The 24,849-nt window shown below is 38.5% G+C and overlaps 1 protein-coding gene across 3 annotated transcripts in view; it reads left to right on the forward strand.

Moving 5' to 3' along the window:
• Positions 1-4,238: 4,238 nt before the first annotated feature.
• The window catches only part of GPBP1 (GC-rich promoter binding protein 1), a 76,677-nt gene continuing 56,066 nt past the window's right edge, over positions 4,239-24,849 (forward strand). The window contains exons 1-2 of one of the 3 annotated variants that reach the window (XM_047086787.1): positions 4,239-4,421; positions 5,670-6,660. The gene's annotated coding sequence lies outside the window, so the exon portion shown is untranslated. The remainder of the gene's footprint in view (positions 4,422-5,669; positions 6,661-24,849) is intronic. The other 2 variants (XM_047086780.1, XM_047086797.1) reach the window with 2 other exon arrangements.

Genomic DNA, 24,849 nt, shown 5'->3' on the forward strand with positions numbered 1-24,849 from the left:
TACCTTAGTTTTTTCACCAGTATTCTGTCGGCAGATATTAGGTTTCTTAGTTTTCTCTGTTACAAATAAGTTGGAAATGTTTATATATCACTGTATATTTGGGCTAACATTAATTTGGAGCAAGTTATTTAATCTCTTTGTGGCTGATATCTATAACATCATTGAGAGAATTATCAAACTAATTTAATTAAACTCTCTTGCACAGAGCTAAAGAAATGTTCTCCTGAACTACTATGTTATATTTATTAATTAATTATATGATAAATCCTTTTAGTTTTCAGTAAATGAATAAAATAAAATAATGGAAAACATGCTGGTTGGAGACAGGTTCTTGTATTTAATTGTTCAATTTGCTTTTTATTTTTTTTTAAATTTTTTTTTTAACGTTTTATTTTATTTTTGAGACAGGGAGAGACAGCATGAATGGGGGAGGGTCAGAGAGAGAGGGAGACACAGAATGTGAAGCAGGCTCCAGGCTCTGAGCTGTCAGAACAGAGCCTGATGCGGGGCTCGAACTCACGGACCGTGAGATCATGACCTGAGCCGAAGTTGGATGCTTAACCGACTGAGCCACCCAGGCGCCCCTCAATTTGCTTTTTAAAAACTGATTAGAAAAGTAACATAACCTCTTATCAAGTCTAAATAATAAAAATAAAGATCCTCTATTATTCTGCCACCTAGAACTAAGCACAGTCAACATTTTTGTAATATTCAGTCAGATTTTCTCATTTGGTACATACTTCATTTTGCCAAAAATGGGACATTAGTTTTATAATCTACCTTTTCTCTTTCTTTCTTTCTTTCTTTCTTTCTTTCTTTCTTTCTTTCTTTCTTTCTTTCTGTATTACTACCTTTTATTTTTGTTATTGGTATGCTGTGAATAAAAACGTTTTTTGGATGGTAGGCTGTGAAATTTATTTCATATGACCATTAAAAAATGTTTATTTATTTTGGTGGGGGGGAGGGCAGAGTGAGAGAGAGAGAATCCCAAGCAGGGTCCACCCTCAACTCTGAGCCCCAGTCCAACTCGGGGCTTGATCTTATGACCATGAGATCATGACCTGAGCTGATATCAAGAGTCAGATGCCTAAGTTACTGAGCCACCCAAGCGGCCCCTATCCCCAACCCCCTTTTCCTTCCACAAAAAAGCACATCATCATGTTTGTTTATTTTTAAGTAATCTCTATACCCAATGTGGGGTTTGAACTCATCCAAAGATCAAGAGTTGCATCCTCTACTGACTGAGCCATTCAGGTGGCCCTACACCATCCTTTTTAATGGCTTTGTATTCTATACATGGTTGTCCATAATTTATTTACTCAGTTTCTTTATTTATAGGAACTTAGGTCGTTTCCAATTTTTTTTGTAGTTATAAGCAATTTATCACAGAGTATCTTTATAAATTGTTGGAAACCTTTCCCATTATTTTATTAAAATTGATTCTAAGATGTAGAATAGCTGGGCAAAGTGTATCTTTAAAAATTTTTTTTTTAAATGTTTATTCATTTTTGAGAGAAAGAGAGCTGGGGAGCGGCAGAGAGAGAGGCAGACATAGAATCCAAAGCCTGGATGTGAGGCTGGAACCCATGAACCTTGAGATCATGACCAGAGCCAAAGTCAGAAGCTTAACTGACTGAGCCACCCAGGCACCCCAGCGCAAAGTGTATCTTAAAGATTTTTTTTTTTATTTTTATTTTATTTTTTTTTTAATTTTTTTTTTTCAACGTTTATTTATTTTTGGGACAGAGAGAGACAGAGCATGAACGGGGGAGGGGCAGAGAGAGAGAGGGAGACACAGAATCGGAAACAGGCTCCAGGCTCTGAGCCATCAGACCAGAGCCTGACGCGGGGCTCGAACTCACGGACCGCGAGATCGTGACCTGGCTGAAGTCGGACGCTTAGCCGACTGCGCCACCCAGGCGCCCCAAGATTTTTTTTTTTAAATGAAAGCCAAACTATCTTCCAGAAATGCTGTATAGATTTTGATTCTTGATATGTTTAATGCAATTATGGTTATCTATTCCTTATATCATCTAGGTTTTACTCTTTTAATGTCATTGCCAATCTAATAGGTGAAAAGTAGTATCTCATTGTTAGCTTTATTTTCATTTTAATGATTTCTAGTGAGGTAGAGTATCTTTCCTTTAAAAATTTTTTTTCTTAACATTTATTTATTTTTGAGAGAGACAGAGGGAGAGACACAGAGTGCAGGTGGGGGAGATGCAAAGAGAGGGGGAGACACAGAATCCTAAGTAGGCTCCAGGCTCTGAGCTGTCAGTACAGACCCAGACACGGCGCTCAATCCCATGAACCGTGACATCATGACCTGAGCCAAAGTCAGACGCTTAACCGACTGAACCCCCCAGGCGTCCCAGAACATATTTTCTTATAATTTCTGACACACACATTACCAACTTGTTTTTGTCCTTTGACTTTCTAAGAGTTAGTATAGTTATCTTTCATGATTTGTAAAAGCTCTTGATAGGTAAATATAATATTATCAGATATTAAGGTAGTGACTATGTATGTACAATTAAATGTTAAGCAGTTTGTCATAGATTACAATTGTTTCTCCATTTTATTTTTCAACTTTATGTCTTTTGCCCTAGGACAGGCAATTTGTGGGTGTTCTATTATCAATTTTTTCTGTTGTTTTTACTTATACTGAAGCGGTGTAGTGTAAAGAATATGGATTAAGACTTTAGCAAATTTTAGAGGTACAGCCAAGCTGGTGGCGCTCAGCTTCCATGTACCGCAAGCTTAAACGTTACTTAACCTGAACCAGTTTTCCTCAACTGCAAAACGTGGCAAATAACACCCATTTCATAAGCTGGTATAAAGACAAAGTGCCTGGCACAGATAAGATATACAGCATGTGTTAATTGTCTTTTCTTTGCTCTCGTTAAGGTATTAATTGCCCAAAGTGTCTATTTCCCCGATGCAAACTAAACTAGAAGGTTGGGAGGTGAAATTTTTGTTGAATTTACATTCAAACATTCTTTCAGGGAGCTTTTAGAAGCCGTCCATTAAACTACAAATCCCATAATGCATATAAAAGGACTATAAAGTTACTGTGTATGAAGGCTTTGTGGCTTGGGGGAGTGCGGAGAGCCAAGGACTTAATTACTGGAATTTCTCTGGTTGAGACACCTCCCTTAACATTTTCCCTTAAACACATGTGATTACTTTCATTCCTCTTAGAAAGCTAACTTCACAGGTTTCAAAGTAAGCCTCCTGTTACAAAGGGGGAAAGTATCGCAATTAGATAACTGTGAATACCATTAAATTCATTAAAAAAAAATTGTGTGGGGTGTGCCGGCCAGAGACAGTGTTGAAATAATTCTCACCTCATGTAGATTTAGCAGAAGGAAAAATGATTAGCACGATTACATCTAGTAGCCATTTTTACCCTTTAAGAATCTGAGCTTAGTACCCACCGAGTTAGTCCCCTTTCTTCAGCCACTGGACTCCGGTACAAATTGTTTATGTCTGACACACTCATATTTGCATTCGATGATGGATCCATTGCTTCAGGGCGCCCAATTAGCCCTGTGCCTGCACCACCAGCGTTCCGCCCGCGCAGGGCTGTGTACAGGCAAGCATGTGATCTCCCTTCCGCCCAGGCCCGAGCGCGGTACCAGGCGAGGGGCGCGCGCCGCGGCTCCTCCGAGCGTCCAGCCTGGGAAGACGCCGTTGCGCGCGCCACTACAGCTAGTGCGGCCGCTTCCCCGCTCAGCCTTCTCCCCTCACCCGCTCGGTGGCCCCACCATCACAGCCTCCGGGTCGGCCCCGGGTGGGGGAGGGGCGGGAGGAGGGGCTCCTCTGGGAGCGGCGGGGAATTCCCCCTTCCACCGAACGTTCCCGATTGTTCACCGTCCTCACGTCAGCAGCAGGGGGTAATCCCCGACTCCAGCTGCTCTTGACGTCACTGCGCGGAGCCACCGCCCCCCACGCGCCCCTACCTCCGGGGCTTCCTCGACGCCCCGCCCCCAGACGTAGCCACGCCCCATTCCCCTCCCCCCAGCCGCCCCACGTAGAGGGCGGAGCTTCTTCGGCCGGGGCGTGAGCGGTTGCTTGGGCCAGAAGGTTCTCTGGTGGAGGCGCTCCTCCTGCTGCCCCGCCCAGTAGGTTCGTTCGCAGCGCTTCTTCCACACCCTTTCTCCCTCCTCCTTCTCCTCGCCCCGCCTTTTCCCTCCCTTCTCTTCAACCCGTCTAGTTCCTTCCCCGCCTCGCCACCTTCCACGATCTCGCGAGACTTGACCCAGAACATTGCGGATCGGGTCGGCGCCATTTTGGGACTGAGACTGGTTGTGGGGGAGGGAAAAGCGGCAAAAGGGGATTATTCAAAGTACCGAAAACCTTCTCCCGGGATCGAACGCAGCGGCACCCCCAGGCCAGGGGCACCTCTGGTGTGGCAGAAGGTAACACCGTCTTCCGTGCTCCGTGCTGGAGTCTGGGGGAGGAAGGGGGTGCCCGTGTCGGCGTTGGGGTTTGAGGGGTCGGGAGCGGCGTTGGCGGCGCGAGGTGTGAGGCTGCCCTCGGACGCCGTGTGGGGGGTGGAGGAGAGCAAGGAGGGAGACGGAAAGACGGCGCCGAGAGGCCTCTGTATATTTACTGGGCCCCTGTGAGGCGGGGGTGGTGGTTGTGGCGAGGGGGTGGGTGGTTGAGGCTTGGTGGCTGGGGGGATGTTTGGCGGAGGCTCAGAACGGGTCCGACGCCCTCCGTGCTCGGTCTTCCTTCCTCCGGCCTCTCGCACACGCCCGCCTCCTTTGGCACTACTGCTCCTCTTAGCTGAGGGAGTCGAGGCCGAGTTGTGGCCTTCGGTTGTTTTCTTCAGTAGCGCGCCCGCTTTCCGCCTCTCCCGGGTCTGTGGCACTAGCTATGTACTGAGTCCAGTGCTACCATGTCCCCCCGAGTCCTGTGGGGCCTGAAGGGACCTATTCTGTTTTTGGAGAGAACCACTCTTAACGTGATTTACGAGAAGGGTTGGGTACCTACCACCCCCTCAGTGTTGGGAGAAACCTGTTTTCTTAATTCAAGGAAATGGGGACCGACACGTTTCTCCCACAGTTGCCCTCAGAAGCCAGGGAAGTCTCACCCTCAGGCGAGTTTAAGGAATGTTCATATCCCGTTTCTCACCCACCTACTTTCTACCCTTAATGGGGAAATGTGTCTTTTCTTTTAGACATTCTAATTTGGAGGGCGCGTCTTTCCTTTTACATTCCTTATTCTCTTAAGTTGTATTTACTAATGCCCCATGGCACCACACCTGCCTGTTCGTTTTTCTTCGGTAGCGTGAATTGAAAATATGGAAGATCTTTTATAAGATTGTGTGGCAGTTTCATAGTTTTAATTTTTACTCCCAAAGTGTGGGGAAGGTTTGTTTATATAATCCCCCTGTATTATATCCGCACCCCCTTCCCAGTTGAAATCACTCCTTGTGTTCTGTAACATCATCTCCCACCTTTTCCTCTCTTATTCTAAAGTCTTTTTAATACATTAAAGTGTTTTTGGGCGCTTGCTTGGGCAGAGCCTTTTTTTAGATCCCAGTAGAATTGGATAGAGGTGAATTTCTCTCTAGAAGTAGGCTTCTTCAAGATGGGGGTTAATTTTTTGCTCAAAATTAAAATTCAGTGTGTAATTTTTTTTTTTTTTTGTAACTTTTACAGGTGATTGAATTACCCATTTGTGAAGATCATCTTCTAGGTTTTGTGTTAAAAGGCCCCGGATATTTGAAGTGGCCATTTTGGGATTACAATATCTTTGGATAATTTTGCCCCAGAAGTTTATTAAAAGTGGCAAGAATCATCTCTGAAGTGAATTTATAGTAGTGAACAGTTCTGCAAGCTACTTAAAGAGACCCAGTCATTTCTTCAGTATTTTGGTTCAAACGGATTATATAACTGGTTAAATTATTTCAGCTGGTGGTATTTTTTTTTTTTTTGCCCCTTCCCCCCACCCCCACCCTTCTCCTGTAGTTAGTGTTCTTCAGCCAAAACTGTAAGATATGTTTGATTTGTGTACTAAGTAGTTTCGGCAGTTTCAAATTACTGTTTAAGTACTGCTGAAGTTTCATGGCATTTTATTTTTACCTTTATTAAAAGTTTTAGGAATTTTTGACCTCAGCTATTTTCATGTCACAATGGGACAGCTTTTCTAAATGAAGACGTTGAAAGAATACAGAGTTTTTTTCCTTTTATCTTTTATTTACGTGGAAATTTAAGATGTTGCAGTTTTCCAGCAGCATGGTAGTATTGAGATAGCTATGTGTCTCTCTTTGTGTTGATGTTTAGGAATGTTCTTCAGATGTGAAATTTTCTTTTTGTTTTTGCTTTTTGGCTCATAAATTGGATATTTCATCTGGAGTGGATAAGTACAACAGTGACAAGTACATGGAATAATAAAGAAGACTTTAAAATCTTAAATCCAAGGAACTTGGCTAATTCTGGAGATAGCCGTATGAAAACTTTAAGACAGAAGTATGGGTAGCTGACTTGAAGTAACTCTATGTCAAATAGTCATAGGTTAAGTATCTTCAAAGAACTTGGATATTATTTCAGAGGATACAAAATAAAAAAACAAACTGGAAAACATAAAGATTACAGAGAAAAACCCAACACCTTCCTGTGCAGTCCTGTTGGAATTTGTAAGTATTAAATGGTGAGCAAATCAAGAGTTCATTTGTAAATTAATGCGTCAAGTTTATCCTATGTTGGAAGACTTTCTGTTTCTTGGAATAATACTGCTTGGCTTAGTTTCCTGGACAGTTTGTAAAGTACTGTTAAGTAAATTGAAATGAAGAAAGAGTTAAGATTTAAGAATATTTCGGATCAAACAGTCCACATTTTACATTTTTGTGCTCCAAAAGTAAAAAAAAAAAAAAAAAAAAAAAAAAAAAATCCTTATGATCAGTATTCATCTTAATTTTTATGGATTCATAGATTGTTAAAAAGGCGGGAAAAATGTTTCATGAGTCTTTCCAGCCAGTTTATTTTTTTTAATTTTTTTTAATCTTTATTTATTTTTGAGAGAGAGAGAGAGAGAGGGAGACAGAATCTGAAGCAGGTTCCAGGCTCTGAGCTGTCACCACAGAGCCCGACTTGGGGCTCAAACCAGTGAACCATGAGATCATGACCTGAGCTGAAGTCGGATGCTTAACCAACTGAGCCACCCAGGCACCCCCAGTTTACTTTCTTAGTGTGAGTTTAGACTGCTTTCTAAAGGCAATTTTGTGTTACAGTTTAGTTAGGTAGTTTAAATTATAACATAGGGCTTGGTTTTTAAACCTGATATTTCATAATCGTTCATAATTCTTTTAAATAACTGATTTCCTTTTTGGAAGTTTATGCTGGCTTATGTTTATAAACAAAGCTTTTTTAAAAAATTGGAAATATTGCTGTAATAGAGATCTTCTGACAAATGAGAATTCTGATTTAATAATTGTTATATTTTTCAGAATTGAATAATAGTACTTTGTTACCGTATAATTTCTCAGTCTATTCTAGGCATAGGAGTGTCTTTAAAAATTTATTAAAATACATTTTTTAGATAGTTACTACTAGTGAATATAATAAAACTAGAGTTTATTTCATTTAATTACTTTTCTGAGATAAAAGATTGTAATTTTGAACATTTTGCCAAGATGGCCTTACAACTTGTCAGTACTTCAGTTATTTCAAAACTTTTTTGCTTTGCTCTTGAATCCTTTTATCTCACTTAGAGCAGAAGAGGTAGTAGAGTCCAAAAGAATGTAAGTATCCAAATATAGCATTTATTTTCTGATCTAAAATTGAGATTAGAGTTCATTAATTTTGTTAAAATAGACTGGGTTAGTTGTGTTTTCTCCGTCAGTGCTATGTAGTACTTTTAATTGAGCTTCCACCTTGATTTATGTAAAAAAAGTGGCAAGACCATTCTCCACACCTTTTCACTTCAGATTGCCTGCTATTTTATTCATTTCTCAATTTAATGACTTTTCAAGTAATTTTTCTAAGAATATATATCTTAAATGGGATTAAAAAGTTGAACTGCGGGGCGCCTGGATGGCTCAGTTGGGTAAGTGGCTGACTTCGGCACAGGTTGAGATCTCATAGTTCTGGGGTTCAGGCCTCCATCGGGCTCTGTGCTGACGGCTCAGAGCCTGGAGCCTGCTTTGGATTCTGTACCTCTCTCTCTGTCTCCCTCTCAAAATTACATAAACATTAAAAAAAAAATGTTGAACTGGAAGGGCACTTGGGATGCTCAGTCGGTTAGCACCTCACTCTTGATTTTGGCTCAGGTCATGATCTTCGGGTTTGTGGGATTGAGCCCCAGGGTGGTTCCGTGCTGACAGCACAGAGCCTGCTTGGGATTCTCTTCTGTCTCTCTGCCCCTCTCCTGCTTGCACGCGGGCTTTCTCTCTTTCAAAATAAAATAAACCTTAAAAAAAAAAAAAAGCTGAACTGGTAATTATTTTTTTTTTCGTGGAAAAGAACAACATTATTTGTGATTATCTTCCTTTAAATTATTCCTATGGATGTTAACCTGAAAGCCTTGGTGTCAGGGTAAAACTAACTCCAGAGTCAGGGTTTTTAACAATTAACTTTAATCTTTGAATGGTCTGACGTTGGTGAACTTTGCTTACAGCAGTTGTTCAAGGACATATTTACTTACTTGAACGTCTTGATAAATATTTTATTATATTCTTGGCATTGAGTAGATAGCAATACTAATTGGAACAATTGCTGGGCTGCTCCCCCTACCCTCTTAGTACCTCTTTTGAGCCTCTTTTTCTCCCCTACTCTATTGTTTGTTTGTTTTTTTTAAATCTGTGCCTAGACTATAGACATAAGAAATGATCTAGTAATACTTATAGATGATAATAGTGTCACATATTCTGTATAATAAACATATTTACCTAGTATATCTTAACCTTAGAATAATTCTGTGAAGAAAGTGCTGTTACAGTGGTATAGATAAGAAAATTAAGATTTAGAAATACTGAAACTTGGAGAAAATTACTTGGTTAGGACCAAAGTTACGTAGGAGTCTGGGCCAAATCTCTCAGGTCTGACTGGAGGGCTCCACACTTTCAGTCACCGTGCTACACTATAAATGCTAATTTGAGCATTATCCATGATATTTTTGTTTCTTATACTGCTTCTCTTTGGTTAATATTGACTACTAGTGGCATTTGGAATTAAGCTAAAAGGTAGAAGAGAAAATATTGTTCGTATTGCTGTTTGTTAGTAACTGGTAAAATTTTGGTTAGCCAAAAATTAAAATGTGGTTTCAGGTTTTGTTCATGTCTTACACACCCATAGCCTCTTTGTACAGGTATGAAGCTAAATTCATTTTAGCTTTGTTGTACTTTTTCTCTGGTTTTGAACTGAGATTAGTCCATGAATTTTTGTGCTTAAAGTTCCTGACGCTTGAGAATTGATGAAGGGAAGAATAGTAGGGAAATAAAAGGAATGGAAAATAATAGGGAAAGAACAAGAGTGAGCAGAAGAAAGAAAAAAATGAAATTTAGAGAGTTACAGAGGAATAAAGATGGGAACCTCTAGTCTGAAAGTGAAATTAGCAATTGAGGATAGAACCTAAACTCCAGGCCAGGGGCCCCTGGGTGACTTAGTTGGTTGAGGGTTCCACTCTTGATTTCTCCTCAGGTTATGATCCCAGGGTGGGTCATGGGATTGAGCCCTGTGTTGGGCTCAGTGCTGAGTGTTGGAGTGGGCTTGGGATTCTCTCTCTGTCCCCTTCTGCCGCTCTCCCTCACGCTCTCTTTAAAAGAAAAAACAAAACCAGTAACATAAACCCAAGCAGGATCATCTAATTGTCTTTGACCTAACCACCTTTTCTGTTTAATTTTTTACAAAAACGTTAAGGTAACCATTTAGATCTAGGTAAGGGTAGTGATGTAGAAAAAGAGAAATGGCTGGGAGTTAAAAGAGATTTTTGGTTTAGGGATTGGAAAATTTAGAAAAGAGCCTATGTGACCTTGTATATTTACCTAATCTCTTTGGTGTTAGTGTTTTCATAAAACTGATGACAATAATATATGAAGGCTTTTTGTTAATGGAGAAGCATAATCTATAAAGTTTTATTCTAATTCCAATATTTTAAGATTCTGAGTGTTACATGTCAAATCAGTATTTGTCATAGTCTGAAGTTATTTCTTCTTTCAAGTTTATTTGTTTATTTTGAGAGAGGGAGAGAGTGCCAGCAGGGGAGGGCCAAGAGAGAGCGGGAGAGAATCCCAAGCCAGTTCCATACGTAGAGGGTCTCTCTCTATCCTACAACCCAGGAGCTGAGCTGACATCAAGAGTTGGGTGCTTAACCCACTGAGCCACTCAGGTGCCCCTGCAGTTTCATTTTTTATCCTAGATTGGCCTTTGAATAAGAAGGTAACCGTAGTATCTCATCTCTTTGCCTTTTAGTTCCATTCTCTTTTTTCCCATAGTCTCTCCGTGGCCAGAAAAGTCTACCTAAAGTAGGGCTCTTTGTTTTGTTATCTCACTAGCCTTTAAGGTGATGGATTTGACATATTTAGGAAGAGCAGGTTGGAAAGAGATTTGTTCATTGTCCCCTTCTCCCCTTTTATAAATGTTTTATATATCAGGATTTCCTAAAAAGTTTTTTTTTGGGGGGGGCAGCTACATAAGTGGGTGTGGGAGACTGTGGTTTGAGAACTGTCTAAAATTGATTATTTTGGGGGTGCTTAAATATTTTTTCTCAGGAGCGGGTCCATTGCTTTGAGCAGGACTCTCATTAGAAATGGAATGTTAGAATTACTGATAAACCTTTTGTGGTTTGATTTTCAGTTTTACCTGCTTGCTTTTCTCCTTTTTGTTAGCTGCTACACCCAGCAGAATAGTTAGAGGCTTTTGCTCTATGTCTTTTCAAGTAATTACTAGTTTCTGCATCTTTTTATACAAGGTATCCCATTCTTTTTCTTGTTCTTGAGTCATCTTTGTGTTCACAGCTTTGGTGAGTGTAGTGTTTTGGTGTTTTATTTTCTGCCCTTTAATTCACTTTACAGATTATATTTTTTGAAACCGTATTTGAAAGTGTTTTTCAGGGGCGCTTGGGTGGCTCGGTCGGTTAAGCATCCGACTTCGGCTCAGGGTCCGTGAGTTCGAGCCTCGCGTTGGGCTCTGTGCTGAACGCTCAGAGCCTGGAGCCTGTTTCAGATTCTGTGTCTCCCTCTCTCTCTGCCCCTCCCCTGTTCACGCTCTGTCTCTCTGTCTCAAAAATAAATAAACGTTAAAAAAAAAAAATTAAAAAAAAATAAAAGTTTTTTTCAGGCTTATTTTTTAGCAAGAAAGTTTTAAAATTGTAGTTAAATACGTTGTGTTTCCTTTGAAACTCAGAACTTGCAAATACCCTTTAAGAAATTCTTAAACTGAAAATTGTCAGAAAGTTATCTATACATATACATATTAGTAAAAGAAATTAGTTGGTTTTTCAGTGAATGTAAATATTTTAATGAAGGAGCTTTAAAAAATAAAAATTGTTACTATCTCACATGATTTCTCTGGGTGAGAAATTTGGCAACAGTTGAGCTGAGTGATTCTGACTCCCTCTAGGTCCGAATCTAAAATTTACATCAATATGGTAACCAGGGCTGCAGTTATTTGAAGGCTTGACTGGGGCTCAATGATCTTCTTCCAAGATGGTGTACTCATTGGCCTGGCGGGTTGATGCTGGCTCTTACCTGGAGGACTCAGTTCCTTACCGTACATGGATCTCCATGGAGCTCTTTTGAGTGTCTTCTACGGTTTCTTTTTTTCTTTTTTCTTTTTTTTTTTTTTAAAGTAATCTCTAGGGGTGCCTGGGTGGCTCAGTCGGTTGGACATCCAACTTCGGCTCAGGTCATGATCTCGCGGTCCGTGAGTTCGAGCCCCGTGTCGGGCTCTGTGCTGACAGCTCAGAGCCTGCAGCCTGCTTCAGATTCTTTGTCTCGCTCTCTCTATGACCTTCCCCCACTCATGCTCTGTCTCAAAAATGAATAAACGTTAAAAAAAATTAAAAAAAATAATAATCTCTACACTCAACTTGGGGCTCGAACTCACAACCCCAAGATCAGAAGTCCAGTGTTCCACCAGCTGAGCCAGCCAAGTGCCCTTCCTCCTTAAGTTTCTTTAAATGTGGCAGCTGCAGTTTGTAGAGCAAGTCATCTGAGAAGAGAGATAGGTAGAAAGCACAGTACCTTTTAGGACCCATTCCAGAAGTCACTTCTGCCACATTCTTTTCGTTAAAAGCAAGTTATTAAGTCTAGCCCTCAATCAAGGGAGGGTAGTTAGGCTTCATCTTTTTTCAAAAGAATTTCTGGGCATACTTAAAAACCACAATAGGAGGTAATATTTCACAACCACTAGTTGTAGGCTTAATTGGAATTAGGCAAAGTCGGAGCTAAAGTCTTAGCTAAGTATAGGTAGGTTGGGCTATTACAAGTTTAGAGAAAATATATTCTAAATTTAGGAGACTTAAATCTTTCTACTTTTTAGCCGTGATATGAGATTTGGAAGTAAGGGGTTTTTTTTTCCCTCGCCTTCATACTAATCTTCCAGTCATTGTAATGAGGGATAACTTTTTTTTTTTTTTTTAAATCCTGGCAAAAAAAAACATAAGGTTTACCAATTTAGCCATTTTTGAGTGTATAAGTGGCATTGAGTACCTTCACATTGTTGTGGATTCTTCATCTCCAGAACTTTTTTCATCTTCCCAAACTGATATTCTTTGTACCCATTAAACATTAACTTTGCATTTTTCCTTGTCTGTAGCCCCTGGCAATCACCATTCTACTTTGTATTTCTATGAATTGTGGAATTGTGCATATTTGTTGTTTTGTCATTGCTTTATTGTACTTTGTGTAATGTCTTCGAGGTTCATCCATATTGTAGCATGTGGTAGAATCAATTTCCTTCCTTTTTAAGACGAAAGAATAATCCATTGTATGTATGTATCAAATTTTGTTTACCCATCATCTGTAAATCGACACTTTAGTTGTTTCTGCCTTTCTGAAATCATGAATAATGCTGCTGTGAAAGAGAGTGTACAAATAATTGTTTGAATCCCTATTTTTTTTTTTTAAATCTTTGATTTTAATCCTTTTGGATATATACCCAGAAGTGGAATTGCTGGTTCGTATGGTAATTATATTTTTAATTCTTTGAGGAGCCCCCATAGTGTTTTCCATAGTGATTGCACCATTTTTTATTCCTACCAGCCGTGCACATGGGTTCCAGTTTATCCATATTCTTTGCAACATTTGTTGTTTTCTGTGTTTTTGATAATAGCCATCTTAGTGGTTGTGATGTATCTGTGGTTTTGATGTGCATTTCCCTAATAATTACTGATGTCTTCTCATTTGCTTATTGGCCGTTTTTTTTCTTGTTTTTTTTTCTTTTTTAATGTTTATTTATTTTTGAGACAGAGAGAGACAGAGCATGAACGGGGGAGGGTCAGAGAGAGGGAGACACAGAATCTGAAACAGGCTCCAGGCTCTGAGCTGTCAGCACAGAGCCCGACGTGGGGCTCGAACTCACGGACCATGAGATAATGACCTGAGCCGAAGTCGGCTGCTTAACCGACTGAGCCACCCAGGCGCCCCACTTGTTGGCCGTGTTTTAAAAAGTTTATTTTGAGAGAGAGCATGTGTGTGGGGAGGGACAGAGAGAGTTGGACAGTCCCAAAGAGGCTCCATGGTGGTAGTGTGTAGCCAGAGGCAGGGCTCATTCTCACAAACTGTGAGATCATGACCTGTGCTGAAACCAAGATTGGATGCTTAACCCATTGAGCCACCCAAGCGCCCTTGCTTATTGGCCATTTTATCTCTTCTTTGAAGAAATGTGTATTCAAGTCCTTCACCCGTTTTCAAATTTGAATTGTTGGAGTTCGGCATATATTCTGGATATCCACACCGGTCATGATGACTAGATTTTGATAGCTACTATTTATCAGTGCTTACCATGTTCCAGGCAGTGTTCTAAGCCTTGGAAGTGAATTAACTGTAATCCTCATGGACGGTGTGTGTGGGAAGGTCCTATTTTCATTTTACAAATGAGAAAATGAAAGCACAGAGATAGAAGTCACAAGGTCACATAGCCAGTAAGTGATATTTCTGAACCTACACATTCTGTATATCCAGAGCTGAGACTTCCAACTATGAGGGCTTATAGTTTAAGTTTTTAAGGTGTTAATAATGAGCAAAGTAAAAATACTACTGTTTCAGGACTGGGAAGATACTTTATCGTAAGCCAGTGACTAAATTTTATTTTCCTTAATGAGATACAGTTGTGACTTGTTTATAATCTACCTTTCACATGGGTATATTCTCTATTCTCATTCGGGAGTATTTTACTTTTGGATCACTTCGTAACTAGTATTCACAGTATTTTAGATTAGAAAGTGCTTTTCCCAGTTACAATGTGAAATAACTGCTCTTTCCACTCTGAGGTTAATTTACCCAAGGTTGTCATTAAGTGACAGCCAGAATTTCAGTTTCGTTTATCTGTATTTCCTTAGGGTTCTAAGTAGATCTTATTCTAGAGCAGTGCTGTCCAATAGAACTTTGTGAAATGAGGGAAGCAGTCTATGTCTTTGCTGTTTGTTAGGATAATCTCTAGACCTAGGTCATTATTTGAGGTGTGGCTAGTGCAGATGAGGAACTGAATTTTGAGTTTTATTTAATTTTAATGTACGTTTAAACAATCGCATGTGGCTGTTAGCTGCCATGTTAGCGCAGTTCTAGAGCCAGCGGTGTAGGATCCAGTAAGATCCGTGTATCTTTTTTTTTTTAATGTTTATTTTTGAGAGAGCGAGAACACAAGTGCTTGTGCCCATGAGTGGGGGAGGGGCAAAGAGAGGGAGACAGGATCTGAAGTGGGCTCCATGCTGACAGCAGAGAGCCTGATGTGGGGCTCAAACTCATGAACTGTGAGATGTTGATGTGAGCAGAAATCAGGAGTCAGACAGTTAACCGATTGAGCCACCCAGGTGCCCCAGATCCATGTATGTTTTATAACAAGTACTTATCAAAGTCCCCTTTACTATCCTGAAATAAAATTTTATTCACATAATATCATATTAATACACACCTGAAGAAAGACGTTTATAATAATTTTAATATGTAGTAGTACAGATGTGAGAATTCTAGAAGACAAATGTTTCCAAAACATTCTCACAAATTTCCAAACACTATTTGCCCTTCTTAAACAAAGTGACTAGTGTTTTTTTTTTAATAATTTTTTTTTAATTTACTTATTTATTTTGAGAGAGAGCGTGTGTGCACATGAGAGAGTGGGGAAGGGGCAGAGAGATACGGAAAGAGACTCCCAAGCAAGCAGTCTCTATACTACCGGTGCAGATCTCTAAACAGGGCTTGATCTCACAGACCCTTAATGGTCTGAGCCACCCAGGTGCCCTAGGATTAGTGTTTTCTTAAGTACTTGTGTCTTTTTGGGAAGAAAAGTATGTCGGGTAGATTAATAATACAGTGATTAAGGTACGTTTCATTTATTTTTCTAATATTTACTGCCATTTCAGTTGAGTAGGCAGTTAGCTAACATTAAATCTGTCTTATGGTGTAGTGGCATGGTATGTGTAGATATGATCAAAAGAAAAGTAATTATCAGCTTTCCTCTCATAAATTGAAGGTAAAAATCAGTATCCAATTTGGATTGGTGGCCTTGGTTGTTGATGTAGAGGGGAAATTGTGAGATTAATTTATAATTCCTCAGAGCAAAGAATATAAATATAGGGTCAAAGTAGTATAGGGGAAGCACTATTAACAATAAAAATTAACATTTTAATAGTTTGTCTTTACAGAAGTGTGTGTGCCTGTTAGTTTTTTTTAATGGAAGTGTGAATGCATTTTTAAACTAGGTGTTTTGAAGTGTAGTTTACATACAGTAAATTCACTCTTTAAGCGTACAGTTTGAGGATATTTTTTCAAATCACTTGTGTAATCTTACCACGTGAGAATGTAGAGCATTTACATCACCTCAGTTACTTTATTGTCCTTTATGGACAGTCCTCTTCCCTCACCTCTGTTCTCTGGAAACCACCAATCTGTTTTTCTTGTCTTTTGTGTATTCTGGAATGTCATATAAAGGAATCAGACATTGTGTATACTTTTGTTTCTAGCTTTTTTCATGCATGTTATTGCATATATTATAATTCATTTTTTTTTTTATTGCTAAGTGGTATTGTGTACACCACAAATGTTTATTCATTCTCTGGTTACTAGGCATTTGGGTTGTTTCCCATATTTGGCTTTTGTGAATAAAGTTTCTGTGAACATTTGCATACCAGTTTTGTTTTGTTTTGTGGAGAATTATTTTCATTTCTCTTGGGAAAATTACCTAGCACTGTGATTGCAGGGTCATATGAATTTGTGTATTTAACTCTGCTGAAAACCTACCAAAGTGTTTTACAGACACTAAACCGTTTGCATTTGTACCAGCAGTATGGTGCATAGTTCTGCATTCTTGCCAGTATTTGATGTCAGTCTTTTAATTTTATCCATGGAGTTGGTGCATTGTTTGAATTAGCATTGTGGGTTTTTTTTTTTTTTTAAGTTTATTTATTTTGAGAGAGCACAAGTGTGAGCTGGCGAGGGGCAGAGAGTGAGAGGGAGAATTCCAGGCAGGTTCTGTGCTGACAGCACTCAAGATTTCATGTCACGAACCATGAAATCGATGTCAGCGGAAATCGAGTTGGATACTCAACTGACTGAGCCACGTAGATGCCCCTTGCATTGTGGTTTTAATTTGTATTTCCCTAATAATGATGTTGAACATCTTTTTATGTTTTTGGTGGTGTCCGTTCAGATCTTTTGCCTGTTTAGAAAAGGTGAGATTGTCTTGTTGAATTGTAAGAATCATTTATATATTTTTGGATACAAGTGTGTGCAATACATGTTTTGCACATAATTTCTCCTAGTCTCCTAGAAATCTTTCTTTAATCCATAATTGCAGGATTTTGTCTTGCTTTCTTCTAGAAGTTTTGTAGGTTAGCTTGTAACCTTTTTTTTTTTTTTTGCATGTGGTGTGAGCAGTGGGTTGAGGTTCTTTTTTTTTTTTTTAAATACTGTAGATGTCCAATTGCCCCCCAAAAAAACAAAACCTTTTTTGTTTGTTTTGTTTGGTCTTTTTCCAGTACCATTTATTGAGAAGATTTTGTTTCCCGTTGAATCAGTTTGAAATACCTCTTAAAATGCAGTTCTGCGAAACTGCTGATTTATTTATTGTTGCCGTATATGTTAAGTCAGTAGTTGATAAATACAGATGCTAGCATAGATCTTTTCTGCCTTATTTTTAAAATCCGGATATCTCTTGCTTTCTAAAATCTTTTATAGGAAATGTGGACTTAAAAGGAGAAATTGTTTTTACGGGCATGTGAGTAAGACCTGTTGCAAAATAATGCCATCTTGAATTGATAGAGCAATCTTCTTTTGAGTGGCTTGAAATGTTAGATATTATCTAATTTATACTTGAACATAAGTGAAAATATTTCTTCATTGGAAGTGAAAGGAGGGAACAAACTATCAACTTACTGTAAAACACTGACTCACCAGTGGTTCTGGGATTCTTGAGTGCTAGCGTTCTAGAGATGTTCATTGCCTTAGCAGATGTTTTAGTGCCTACTGTGTGCCTTATCTTTCATGTACTGAACATTTATTTTACTTTTATTATTATTATTTTTACAATTTACTAATTTATTTTAAAAGGATATGGTGGAGGCACTGGAGTGGCTCAGTTTATTTTTTTAAGTTTATTTTGAGAGAGAGAGAGTGAGCACAGTGGGCTGGGAGAGAGAGAATCCCATGCAGGCTCTGCACTGTCAGCACAGATCCTGATGAGGGGCTTGAACTCAGGAACCATGATATCATGACCTGAGCTGAAATCAAGAGTTGGGACACTTAACCAACTGAGCCACCCAGGCACTTCTGTACTGAATATTTAGTAGCAAGGCAAAAATGTACAATTTCTGAACTCATCTAGTCGGTCTGCTCTGAAGTTCTGTGAATGCAGAGTAAATAGAGTCCTTAAATTGGAATTGTGGTTTCTTTGCTTCTGGTAAATAATAGCTATCTAATGATGACCAGGGTAGCCTTTGTAAAAGACTCTTACTTTTGCTCTGATAAAACTGTTTTTTTTTTCCTGCCTCACAAGATTATCCTTACAATCCAGTGAAATAATGAGTGCTGAATGCTTTGAAATTGTAAAATGATGCAGACGTTATTAGCAGTATTGTTCTGGCTTCATCACATAGATAGTCGTGATTGAGGAGCATTATGATCAACTAGGAGAGAGAGAGCTTGTAGATTGGGAGCATAGGTAAATGGAAATTGAAAGGACAGAACTAAACAGAAACCAGGTATATTTAGATTGTATTTTAGAATGTTTAAAATTGATGAAAATATAATGCATTGCCTTCTTTTGAAGCAATATTTGTGTAATCTGGGTTATGGTACCATAGTTTATGGTACAACAAATGATCTCACGTTAAATCTGCAGTCCATCTCTCTTCCCCATATTATACTCTTGTATTTTTTAACTGTCTTTTTGACGTCTCCATTTAGTTTACAAATTTAATATATCCAAAACTGCACTCTTTGGAGTCTTAACTTAGCTCTATTCTTTCTCCATTCTTTCCTAGCTCAATAGATGGCTACACAGTCCATCTACTCAAGCTAAAAAAAATGTGGCCATCACCTTTGGTTTCTTTTTTCCCATCTAATTAGCTAGCAAATCTATTTGAAATATGTCCATTTTTATTCCACTGCCACTGGACTTGTCCAAGCCACCATCTTCTCTAACCAGAACTACTGCTATAGCCTTGTAACTTTGTTCCTCTGCCATTCTTATACACTTGTAGTTTATTATTCACAGAGCTCACTGTACATACACATAATATGTAGACTCTAGGCTGTAAGCATTTATGCATTGTTTGTCCCTTCCATTTCTTTGCAAGCTTCCTTAAGGTCTGATACCATTGGCCTTTGGCCCTCTTTCTCTTTGAATACAGGAGGCATTTTCCTTCCTGTCTTAGGGCCTTTATGCTTACTCGTTCTTCTGTTTTCCCCTTGTTAGCTCATTTTTAGTGTTTATGTTATATTCTAAGTGACCCTAACCATTCTTTGTGAAATTGGCAACCCCCCTTCCTAATCCTTTGGTTTCTCTTATCTGTTTATCCTATTTATTTCATTCAAAGCCCAGTCTCTGTCTTGTTTACTTTCACCCATATTTATCACTTAACTATTCTGAGGGCAGGGACCTTGTCTCATTTATTTGTTATATTCTTAGTGCAGTTACTTGCAGAGTAAAAGAATTAACAATTTAGATAATTTAGGTTAACTTATTTTTTTCCCCACCTTTGAGTATGTGCACTTGGTATTTTTATTATAGCACTGCTGTTTAACTGTTGGGGGACTAGGAGAAATTTGTTAGGGATTATTTATAGCCCAGTTGATTTGTTGTCAGATCATTTAGAAGCTTTTTTTTCTGCCTAGACTTAAATAATTTGTTTTATGAGCTTTTAGTCTGTTTGCTAGATTTAAGACTGGCTTTGAATTTGCTATTAGCTTATTGTAGGAACTGCCTTTTAAGGACTTACACGTTATGACCCTTGCCTTTAGAAATGTTCCTTAGTTGGAACTGTTGAGTTGGAGGGATTAAAAGGTAGTAAAATTGTTCTCTCCAGTTTAAAAAGATAAAACACACTTTAAATTTCAAGGAGTAACTTTGAAATAAGTGAGTGAACAGAATTTTTGGCTCCTCATTTTCAGAAATGAGAAAGGCCCCGACAGTTCATTTATATTAACTAATGTCTTGTTTTGAGAAGGAGACATAATCTTTTTATGTTTCCTCCTCCATGATACAGAAGGAGCTGTGTGCCCATAGAGTTCAATTATTTTTGGTATTAAAAATTTTCTCAGTGTTCTTGCTTTGGTTCTTTCTAAGAGCATGTTAAAGGTTGCTTACAAGGGGCTATACTTACCAAAGCTCTAGAAGGATGCTAAACTTGAGGCTGTTACAGTGGGTGATGAAATAATTGTTTCAAGGAACAGTAGCTAGGTTGAAAACTGCTTGAAAAATGCATTCACCTGATAATCATGATGTTTTAAGGACTTTTCGTTGTAACTTAGTTACCTCAGTTTTTCCATTTAAGACAGACAACTGGTAGTTTTCAGATTTTTCACATGAATTACACCTTGGTCTTTTTCATTAAAATGAATCCTTGTAATAAGAACATTGTAGAAATGGGGACAAGTGAGTGAAAATGTTTTCAAGTTCTTTAAAGTAGGACTTTGAAGGCAATTTGATGAAAGGAGCGTCGGTTGGAGACAAAGTTGGCTTAGGTTAGTGGAAAGCAAGTTAGGACTGCAGTGGTAGCTTAAACTGTTGCTCTTCTACGTGTTTGGGAGATTACGATTGTATTTTATATGGTTGTAGTTGTACCTCAAGGCAGTGCCTGACAGGTGAGACTAAAACTAACACACAGAATTTAGGGAATTACTAATACAGCTCTTACTAAGATTAATATTTTGTATAAGGTAAGATCTGTACTTAATGTATTCTCAGTTACAGTATGTAAATAGGTAAATATGTAAATATGAACTTCAGGGGCACCTGGGTGGCTTGGTATGTTAAGCATCTAACTTGGGCTCAGGTCATGATGATCCCAGTGTTCATGAGATCAAGGCCTGTGTCAGGCTCTGTGCTGACAGTGCAGAGCCTGCTTGGGATTCTCTCTCTCCCTCTCTCTTCCTTCCCTGTGCTTGCTCTATCAAAATAAATTAATAAACATTTTTTTAAAAAGCTTTAAAAAATAATTTCACTTATCACTGATTGGTGGGACCTTGGAAACTTTTTTTTTTTTTTTCCATTGTAAAGCTTATTTATTTTGAGAGAGAAGACAAGCAGGTGAGGGGCAGAGAGATGTATAGACAGAATCCCATCCAGGCTCTGTGCCATCAGCATAGAGCCTGATGTGGGGCTTGAATTCATGAACCATGAGATCATGACATGAGCAGAGATCGAGTCGGACACTTAACTGACTGAGCCACCCGTGTGCCCCAGACCTTGGGAACTTTATTTACTTATTTATTTTTGACCTTGGGAACTTTAAAATGGGTTTCACATCTATACAAAAACCTATTTATCTTTTTTTGAAGAAAAGATTTTATCAGTATCCTCAGGGTGTACTGAGCACTAAATGAGATACTTGTAAAGTCCTATGCAAATTGCCTAGTTAATAGTGTGTGTGTGTATATGTGTGTATATATTATGTATATTATATATTTGTATTATAAATACATAATATGTATATTATGTATTTTTAGCTGTTGTCTTTATAATCAATAAATCAAGGTACTTGAGTTTCCAAATCTTTGATTTCATGTGAAGGATCCAATCTCTGAACTCTTTGTGAAATGACTAGCTCATAGTGTTAGGTTCATTTTATAAATTCATTGGTTGAAACTTGTTTGCTGCTTTTCAGCCTTATTTGGCTTGAGAAAGAGGTAATGTTAGTTTGAGGATTCAAGAAATGATAAAGTTAAGTCAGAGTAAACAATTTAAAATTATTTTGAACACATGCACCCATTACAAATTACAAAAAGTACAAAGATTTTTAGAGATCACCCCCTCATGCCTGTTTCCCAGCACTTGTTCTTATCTGAAGAAACCACTGTTTTATGCACTTCTCTGGAGAGCTGTAATGTGTGTAAGCGCTTTATATTATTTTTAACGTAAGTAGTAGTAGCACCATGAGGTTCACCTTGCTCTACAGCCTATTTTTTTTTCTTAAGGAAATATTTTGGATAGTTATTTCATAATGTATGTAAAGCTATAGCTATTCCATTCTTTTTATATTGATGGCTTAATGTCTGTTTAACCAGATCTTTTCATGTGCATTGTTTCTTTTTTTTTTCTACTAGAAATAATGGTAGTACCCTTGTAAATGTGGGATACATTCTTTTTTATTTTTTAAGTTTATTTACTTACAGGAGTGAGAGTGAGCAGGGGAGGGACAGAAAGAGGAGACAGAGAAGAATCCCAAGCAGGCTCCATACTGTTAGTGCAGACCCCAGCACAACCCTTGGATCATGACCTGAGCTGAAATAAGAGTCTGACACTTAACTGACTGAGCCACCTAGGTGTCCCGTGGGGTACATTCTTACAAGTGGAATTTCTGAGTGCAATTTTGAGTGCTATGCTAAATTGCTCTTCATAGAGGTATAACAACTTAAAGTTCTAACACTATGTGGTATCAGATTTTTTTCTTAGGTGTTTTATCTTTTGAATTAAAATGAAAATTTTTCATACATACGACCCTTTTCTGTCAGTTCTGTTTATATGCTTTCTTCATTTTGAAGTTCTTTTTTCTGTTGATTTGTAGGAGCATTTAATATATGAAGGGAAGTCAACCATTTATATGTACTCTTTGTAAGGAGTATTCCCCCCATGTTGTTTGCTTTGACCTTGGATGTGAATTTTGTCATGGAGAGTGCTCTTTGTGTTTATGCTTATATTTGAATATATAAATATATTTTTATTACTTGTGTTTTGTATGTCATACTTAGAAAAGGCTTACCTTCCCCCTTTGGAGATTATAAAAATTTTTCTCATGTTTTTTCCACAATTGTGTCAGTAATTTTTTTGTCTCTACCCCTTTCAGTCCTCATATTCAGGATTTTTATTCTTCACAAATAAATCTGATGTGGAGTTTTCAGCACAGTATAACCAATTATGGAATTACTTTGATATCATAGTAATTTAGTCTGCTGCGTTTCCCATTTTGGTAGTTGGAAGATAATCCTTACCATTAATTGCACCTTTTTCTTTTTTACCTGTAATTGCTACTCCTGGTACCGGAAAGAATGCAGTAATCCCCCTACCTTTTTCACTTTCTTCCCCTCTATCCCCCTTCCTTCATTCCATAGTAGTATGCATTCTTGTGACGGAGAATATTGTTTAAAGTGTTTATGTAGAGTAGCTGCTCCATAAATGTTTGTGAATCAATTTTGTTATTCAACAAGCAGATATATCAAATGTTTCTTTAGGGAAAGCAGAATTTTCCTGTTTGTAAAATGAAAAGAAATTTGAAGTTATTTTGGTTACTTTCTGAAAACATATTTCGCAGGGCAAGAGAATGAGTTAACTTTGAGTAATTTATGTTGGAGAACTTGAGAGATCCTGGTATTAAAAGAGCAAGCAAGGGGCGCCTGGGTGCCTGGGTGTGTTGAGTGTCTGACTTCAGCTTGGGTCATGGTCTCGCAGTTCGTGGGTTTGAGCCCCGCGTCGGGCTCTGTGTTGACAGCTCAGAGCCTGGAGCCTGCTTCACGTTGTGTTTCTCCCTCTCTCTCTGCTCCTCCCTCACTCACACTCTGCGTCTCTCCCTCTCAAAAATAAATGTTAATCAAACAAGGCCTTTTGAGACTGGAGGGGCTTGAGTTCTTCTTGTTTGTCCAGGTTCTGTCAATACTGGCTGTGTATCTTAGGGGTTGTTTGTCTCTTGGTAAATCAGTCCCTTTTTCAGAGCACATGTTTAAGCTGATCGCAGTGTATGTTTTCTTTTTTTTAAAGTGTATCAGTTTACTTCATTTGAACCCTCATAACTTGGGTATTTTCCTCATGGTAAATACTTCAGGTAAAAAACTAATTTGCTTTTACATCTCAACCTTTCTGATAGAAGGATTTGAGGTCACAACCTACCTTTCTTTTTTTTTGTTCCTTCTTTCCTCTCTCTCTTTTTTTTTTATAATTATTTGTTAACCCTGTTATAATGTTAGATCTAGAGGGACGGCCTTCTTTTTTTTTTTTTTTAATGTTTATTTATTTTTGAGACAGAGAGAGACAGAGCATGAACGGGGGAGGGTCAGAGAGAGAGGGAGACACAGAATCCGAAGCAGGCTCCAGGCTCTGAGCTGTCAGCACAGAGCCTGACGCGGGGCTCGAACTCACGGACCGTGAGATCATGACCTGAGCCGAAGTCGGCCACTTAACCAACTGAGCCACCCAGGCGCCCCGAGGGACGGCCTTCTTGAGTCTTTAAGGATCTTCACTGTTTTGACTTCACTTTGTTTTGAAGTCAATTAACTTCAAATTAAGTTTTGTTCCAGTTGAGTCCAATTTGTTTGTGGTATTACTCTAAATTACAATATACCATTACCAATCCTTAAAGGAAAAGGGTTGAATTAGAAAAATAAGGCTGAATTAGAAAAAAAAAATCAAGGATGACTTAACCTACTTCAGTTTTATGAAGAAAGAGAAGCTCAGTGAGCAAAAACTTGTTTATAGAGTAAGGCTTGTTTTTTTGTAGTGAATTTTACATGAAAATTAAATCATTTCATTTTATGTTTCAAAGATCTTGAATTCTGTGTATTGTACCTTTTAGTAGTCTAGAAACTTGAGAAATAGAAGCATCATGTTTCCAGTAATGATATTTTGTCCTTTAAAATTCTTTTTGAAGAGTGAATGTAGCAATTTCTATATGTGACAATTTAATAATAAGAGTTTTTTAATACTCTATTTGGTTTTTTTGGGGGTTGGGTGGGTCGTGTAAGCAAAGCATGGGAAGGTACTGAACAATTAAAGAAGGAAACTGAGGAGCATAAGGGTCTAACAAAATTCCAGGGTAAAAGGAAGCATTAAAATGAACCTTTTTAATGGATGGAAATTTGTAATGCTCTAGATTTCTTTTTTTTTTTTTTTTTAATGTTTACTTATTTGAGAGAGAGAGAAGGTGTGTGAGCAGGGAAGAGGCAGAGATAGGAGACCCAGAATCTGAAGCAGGCCCCAGGCTCTGAGTGGTCAGCACAGAGCTCCATGTTGGGCTCGAACTCGCACCACGAGATCA

The sequence above is a fragment of the Lynx rufus genome, unplaced genomic scaffold, assembly GCF_022079265.1.
Source record: "Lynx rufus isolate CCGP_SWC_20201006 ecotype Redwood Valley unplaced genomic scaffold, mLynRuf1.p SCAF_1, whole genome shotgun sequence".
In the NCBI taxonomy this organism is placed as follows: domain Eukaryota; kingdom Metazoa; phylum Chordata; class Mammalia; order Carnivora; family Felidae; genus Lynx; species Lynx rufus.